Source organism: Vombatus ursinus, unplaced genomic scaffold, assembly GCF_900497805.2.
Source record: "Vombatus ursinus unplaced genomic scaffold, bare-nosed wombat genome assembly UNPS02008062.1, whole genome shotgun sequence".
NCBI classification, from domain to species: Eukaryota; Metazoa; Chordata; class Mammalia; order Diprotodontia; family Vombatidae; genus Vombatus; species Vombatus ursinus.
Window position 1 is genome coordinate 25,720 of NW_020947840.1, and position 6,670 is coordinate 32,389.

Consider the following 6,670-nt stretch of genomic DNA (forward strand, 5'->3'; position numbering starts at 1 on the left):
CGGCCCCCTCCCCCTCTCCCCTCCCCTCCTCCCTCCTCCATTCCCTCCCCCTGCCTTCCTCTGATCATCGCATTTTCAGGAAGGCCTGAGCTCTGTTACAGCACTGCAGGGCAGTAGCCAGGGGAAGGAATGCTGATTAATGGGGATGGGGTTGGAGGAGAAGGAATAAGGAAAAGTAGCAGATGTTTTGTGAGGACCTCTTGTGGTTAAGCACCTCAGGGGGACATACACTATGGTTGCTGGAGAGAAATCCACACTGGAGGTCAGCTTGGCCAGAATCAAAGTGGGAAAGGCCCTTTCCTGCTGCAACAACCCCTTTTTAAGGAGAATAGGTGAGAAGCAGCTTGTGTGTGTCACTGATTAAACCCCAAACTTGGGATCTTGTCTCCTTCACTACTGCTTTTATCTTGAAAGTCAATTGGTTCAATGCCTTCATTTTATAAATGAGGAAACTTAGGCCCATGTAGACTTGCCCTAAAATGTTGTTTTTTTACAAGGAATCAGACAAACTGCCAATAAGGGGTATTGCCCAATAGAGGTCCTTCAGAGACCTGCTTTAATGCACTATAATAGGCATTTAAAGAGAGATATCAATGATCTCAAAGTAAAAAGGGTTTTCTACAGTGTTTTGAATCTGCTTAAGAACAGTACATCCCCTTATGTTAATACTCCCCTCTGATCTTGTTTATATAAACTTGCCATCTGGTGCTGAACAGACATAAAGCGATCCAGCCCTAGTTGAGACTCTGAGAGATCCTGAAGTGATCAGAGCCAGAATCAGTAAAGTGTAGCTGTATTGTCAGAAAATCTCCTGCAGTAGCCCACTTTTCCTGTGGGCCAAAGGATCCTCATCTGATCCCATCCTGAAGATGTGTACAGAAAACAATCTAATGGAACCAAAAAGGCTAGAAGAGAGGCTTAGCAATGATGGAAATTTTCATGCCTAGCACACTGTCAGCTCCATATTCATACAATATTGCTGTTACTGTGTACTATGTTCTCCTGGTTCTGCTCATTTCACTTTGCATCAGTTCATGATGAAAAACCTTTCCAGGTTTTTCAGAAAGCATCCTGTTTGTCATTTCTTACAGCACAATATTATTTCATTACGATCATATACCAAAATGTTCATCTATTTCTCCAATTGATGGGAATCTCCTCAATTTCCAATTCTTTGCCACCACAGAATAATGTTTTTCTAAATAATCAAAGGAAATGCTAATTGTGAGTTGGAGGTTACTGAAAATTAAAGATGCCATTTTTTCCCAACCAAGTTCGTAGATTCCTTGAAATCTATCTCTAAGACATCCATGAACTCCAGGTTTAAAACCTCCAATCTAGTTCCACCTTTTCATTTTACAAATGAGGAAACTGAAATCCAGAAATATAATGTCACTTTCTTAAAAACACATGCTCATTATGCAGCAGAAACAGGATTTGAATTCAGAGCCTCTCAATCAGTGCCCAGTGCTCTTTCCATTAACCCACCTCTCTCAAAGTAAGGGAAGTAAGCCTTGAGCTGTGTCCCAAAGAACAGTAGGATATTGATGACTCTTCTAGACATAAAATCATTTCTTTATTTAGTTTCAACAAACATTTTTTAAAGTCTTACTATGGGCATAGCACTGTACTGGGGCTGGGGATTCAAAAATGAAAATTGGTACAATCCCTACTCTCAAGGGCCTTGTAGTCTAACAGGTGAATATTGCTGCTGCCTTCATAACTATGGGATACAGCAAAAGCAATAATCAGAGGAAAATTTATATTTCTAAATGCTTATGCCAATAAAATAGAGAAAGAGCAGACCAATGAATTGGATATGCAGTTAAAAAACTTGAAAAAGAACAAACTAAAAATTCCCAATTAAACACTAAATTGGACATCCTAAAGATTAAAGGTGAGATTAATAAATTGAGTGTAAAAATGAATTAATAAATAAAACTAGGAGTTGATTTTATGAAAAAAACAATGAAATAGAGAAACCATTGATTAATTTGACTTAAGAGAAAGAAAAAAGAAAATCAAATCACTAGTACTAAAAATGAAAAGGGTGAATATACCATTACTGAAGATGAACAGGCTGACTTCAGAAAAACCTGGAAAGACTTTATGGTCTGATGCTGAGTGAAGTGAGCAAAATCAGGAGAATGTTGTGCACGGTAACAGCCACGTTGTGCAATGACTAATATTGATAGACTTAACCCTTCTCAGCAACACAAGGATCTAAGACATCTCCAAAGGCCTCATGATGGAAAATGTTATCCACAAAGAAGAAAGAATTATGGAGTTTGAATGCAGATGGAAGCATACTATTTGCTATTTTTTTCTTCTGTTGTGTTTTGTTTCTTCTTTCTGGTGGTTCCTCCTATTGGCTCTAATTCTTACTTACAACATCACTAATGTGAAAATATGTTTAATAGGAATGTACATGTATAGCCTATATCAGATTGTGTGTCATCTTGGGGAGGGAGGTGGGGAGGGAGAGGGAGAAAAATTTGAAGCTCAGAAGCTTATGGAAGTGATTGTTGATAATTCAAAATAAATTAATTTTTAAAAAAACACTTGAAAGTATAGGTAAAAATGTATTTTTCCTTAAATTGATAAAAAGCATTTATCCAAAATCATCAGCAAACATTATTTGGTATGGGGATAAGCTAGAAGCCTGCCCAGTAAAATCAGGTATGAAACAAGACGGCCCACTGTCACCCATATTGTTCAATATTGTATTGGAAATCCTGGCAATAGCAATAAAAGAAGAAAAAGAAATAGAAGGAATCAGAATAGGGAAATGAGATAATAATAAAACTATCTCCTTTTGCAGAAAATATTCTTGGAAAATTCTGGATTGTCTACAGATGTTAGGGGGACATAATCACCACCCTAGTTCAGCTCTTCTTCCCTTCTGACTTAGACTGTCCCTTGGTCTCCCAGCCTTAAAATCTCTCCCCACTTGAATCCACCCTCCACAAAGCCATCAAAGTGATATTCTAGAAAAATGATGATATTCTTGTAAAATCCCAAAGACTCTAAAAAGTTAGTTGAAACAATTGATAAATTTGGCAAAGTAGCAGGATAAAAAATAAATCCACATAAATCATTCCTATATGTCACAAACAAAACCCTGCAAGAAGAGATAGTAAGAGATATCCCATTTAAAATAACTCTAGACAGTATAAAATACCTGAGAGTACACCTGCCAAAACAAAACCAGGAATTATATAAACAAGATTATAAAATAAAATAAAAACTTTTTTGTACAAATAAAATCAGATTTAAACAATTGGAGAAATATGAATTGTTCACGGTTATTAGGCAGGGCCAATATGACAAAAATGACAATTTTACATAAACTAATTTACATAGTCAATGCCATTTCAATTAAATTCCCAAAAATTATTTTACTGAATTAGAAAAAATAATAACAAAGTTCATTTGAAAGGAAAAAAAGTCAAGAAATACAAAGGAACTGACGGGGGAAATTTGTAAAGGAAGGAGGTTTAGCAGTACCAGATCTTAAACTATATTATAAGGCAGTAATTATCAAAACTATCTGATACTGACCAAGAAACAGAATGGTAGTAACAGAGTAGACATACAATTTACAGCAGTAAATAAATATAGTAACCTTGTATTTGACAAGTGTAAAGACTTAAGATTTTGGGATAAGAATTCATTACTTGGTAAAAAGTTATTGGGAAAACTAAAAAGCAGTCTGGCAGAAACTGAGCATAGACCAATATCTTACACCATATACCAAGATAGAATCAAAATGGATATGTGATCTAGATATAAAGAGAGATGTTACAAGAAAATTTGAAGAACATGGGATGTATTACTTATCATACTTATAAATATGTGAACAATTTATGAATAAATAAGAGATAAAGAGCAGAATAATGTGTGAAGTGGATAATTTTGATCACATTAAATTTAAAAAGTTTTTCTACAAATAAAACAAATGTAGCCAAGATTAGAAGGAAAGTAGAAAATTAGGGGGGTCAGGAATTTATAGACAGTTTCTCATATAAAGGTCTTGCATCTCAAATACATAAAAAACTTTGTAAAATCTACGAGAATATGAGTCATTCCCCAACTGATAAATGGTCAGAGGATATGAACAGTTTTCCAATGAAAAAAATCAAAATAATTAATAGTCATATGATAAAAATGCTCTAAATCATTATTGATTAGAGAAATGCAAATTAAAACAACCTTGAGATATCATTTTATACCTATCAGATTGGCTGAAATGATTGAAAGGGAGAGTGACAAATGTTGGAAGGGATGTAGGAAAATTGGGACACCAATTCACTGTTAGTGGAATTGTGAACTGATCCAACCATTTTGGAGAGCAGTCTGGAATCATGCCCAAGGAGTTATTAAATTGCCTATGCCCTTTGACCTTGTAATACCACTATTAGTTCTTTTTCCAAAGATAATTATGGAAAAAGGAAAAAAACCTATATGATCTAAAATGTTTATAGCAAGTTTCTTTGTGGTGGCAAAGAACTGAAAGTTGCTGATATATCCATCAATTGGGGAATAGCTGAACAAGTTGTGGTATATGATTTTGATGGAATACTACTGTGCTATAAGAAATGATGACCTTGATGATCTTAGAAAAACTTGTATAGAAGCAGCTAGGTGGCCCAGTGGATAGGAGTCAGGAGGGACTGAGTTCAAATCCGGCCTCAAACACTTGACATGTACTAGCTGTGTGACCCTGAGCAAGTCACTTAACCCCAATTACCTCACCAAAAAGCAAAAATAAATAAATAAAATTAAATGAAGTACATTAAAAAAAAACTTGTATAGACTTGCATGAAATAATGAAGAGTGAAATGAGCAGAACCAAGAGAACATTGTATACAGTAACAGCAATATTGTTTTAAGAACAACTTTGAGCTAATAAGTCATTTTGACTATTATAAATACCCAAATTAACTACAAAGGACACATGAAAGAAGACACTCTGCACCCAGAGAAAGAATTGATAAATAGAAGTTTGTTTAGAATGATTTTACATATATGTGTATCTCTGTGTGTGGACACGTGCATATGTGTATATATATATATTTGTGTCTAATGATAGCCATCTCTAGGGCAGGGGGAGAGGGAAAAAAGTTACATAATAACTTTAGTGTATAATTAAAAAGAATAGCAAGTTGTACATAATAGATTTGCAATCTTAAGTGCAATCATCTTTTTTTATTCTACTATGTTATGACAATGCTTGTTTGATTTCATAAATTAAAAATAAAATAAATAAAAAATTTAAAAAAAAGACAAGTAGACCAGAATTAGATAATAAAGTCTAAAGAGGCAAGTAATGTATTTAAAAAAAAAACCTGGAAAGGTAGAAAGGGAGGGGCTAGATTGTAAAGAGCTTTAAATGCCACAGAGAGGAGTTTATATTTGATCTTAGAGGTAATAGGGAATCATTGGAGTTTTTTTACTAGAAGGGAGAGGGACTAAGATGATCAGACCTGAGCTTTAGGAAAATCACTTTGATAGCTTTGTGGAGGGTGGATTAAAGTGGGGAGATATTTTAAGGCAAGGAGACCAAGGGACAGTCTAAGTCAGAAGGGAAAAGGAGCTGAACCAGGGTGGTGATTGTGTCCCCCTAACATCTGTAGGCCATCCAGAACCTGAAAGATGTCAGAACCATCCCTGTTGCCTGGGGCTTGGCCATCTATGCATGGAGCTTCATTTCCCCAGACTGAACTAAATTGATGAGCCAGGAATGGCAATGAAGGGAGGGTGTGCATGTGTCTTCTGTCTCTTTTGGGCGAGTGAGAAAGGCTACTAAGTTACTCTATAGTTAGAGTTTAACATAAAATAACATAGTTATTTGAACATGAAGCTTTTTGTCTGAATTTCCCAAATCTATCCCACCTCCCATGAAGACTTGCTACCCAAAGCACACAGCAGGATCAACTTTAGGCAACTCCCTCATGCTGACCTTCGGAGTGGTAAAAATAAACGAGGAACTCCCTGCTGTTGCTGCTGATGCCAGAGAATCACTTAGGATTCTTTGGACACTTTGTGCCAGGCTACCAGATGGCCTATTTTTCAGACACAGTCCTTGTTTTGTTCATTTTTGGTTTGGGAAAACCAGCCTCTCTCTCATGAGCCAATATTTGGGCTGTCTCTTCCTGTGAAAGTCCTGAATGTTGCTTAAGTGAAGTTGAATTGTTTAGGAAATGGGCTATAATGTTCCTTTTGTTTTATTCTAAGTTATATACTTAGAACTGTTGAGTTATTTTAGTCATGTCCAACTCTTCAGTGACCCTATTTGGGTTTTTTTTGGCAAAAATACTGGAGTGGTTTGCCATTTCCTCCTCCAGATCATTTTACAGATGAGGAAACTGAGGCAAACAGGGTTAAGTGACTTGCCCAGGGTCGCACAGTTAGTGTCTGGATTTTAACTTATCTTCCTGACAACAGGCCCAGCACTCTATTCACTAAGTAGAGATCTTTTTAGTGTCATAGGGAAAGAACAGGATGCCCATTTACCATAATAATAACAAGACCAACTCAAATGCATTGGATTAGGGATCAGAAGAGCTGAGTTCTAGTCTTGACTCCATCATTATTTAGTGTGTGACTTTGGGCTCTTCTGTGCCTTGACTCAGTAAAGTAAAAAAAAAAGCATAGCAGTTGGAACCAG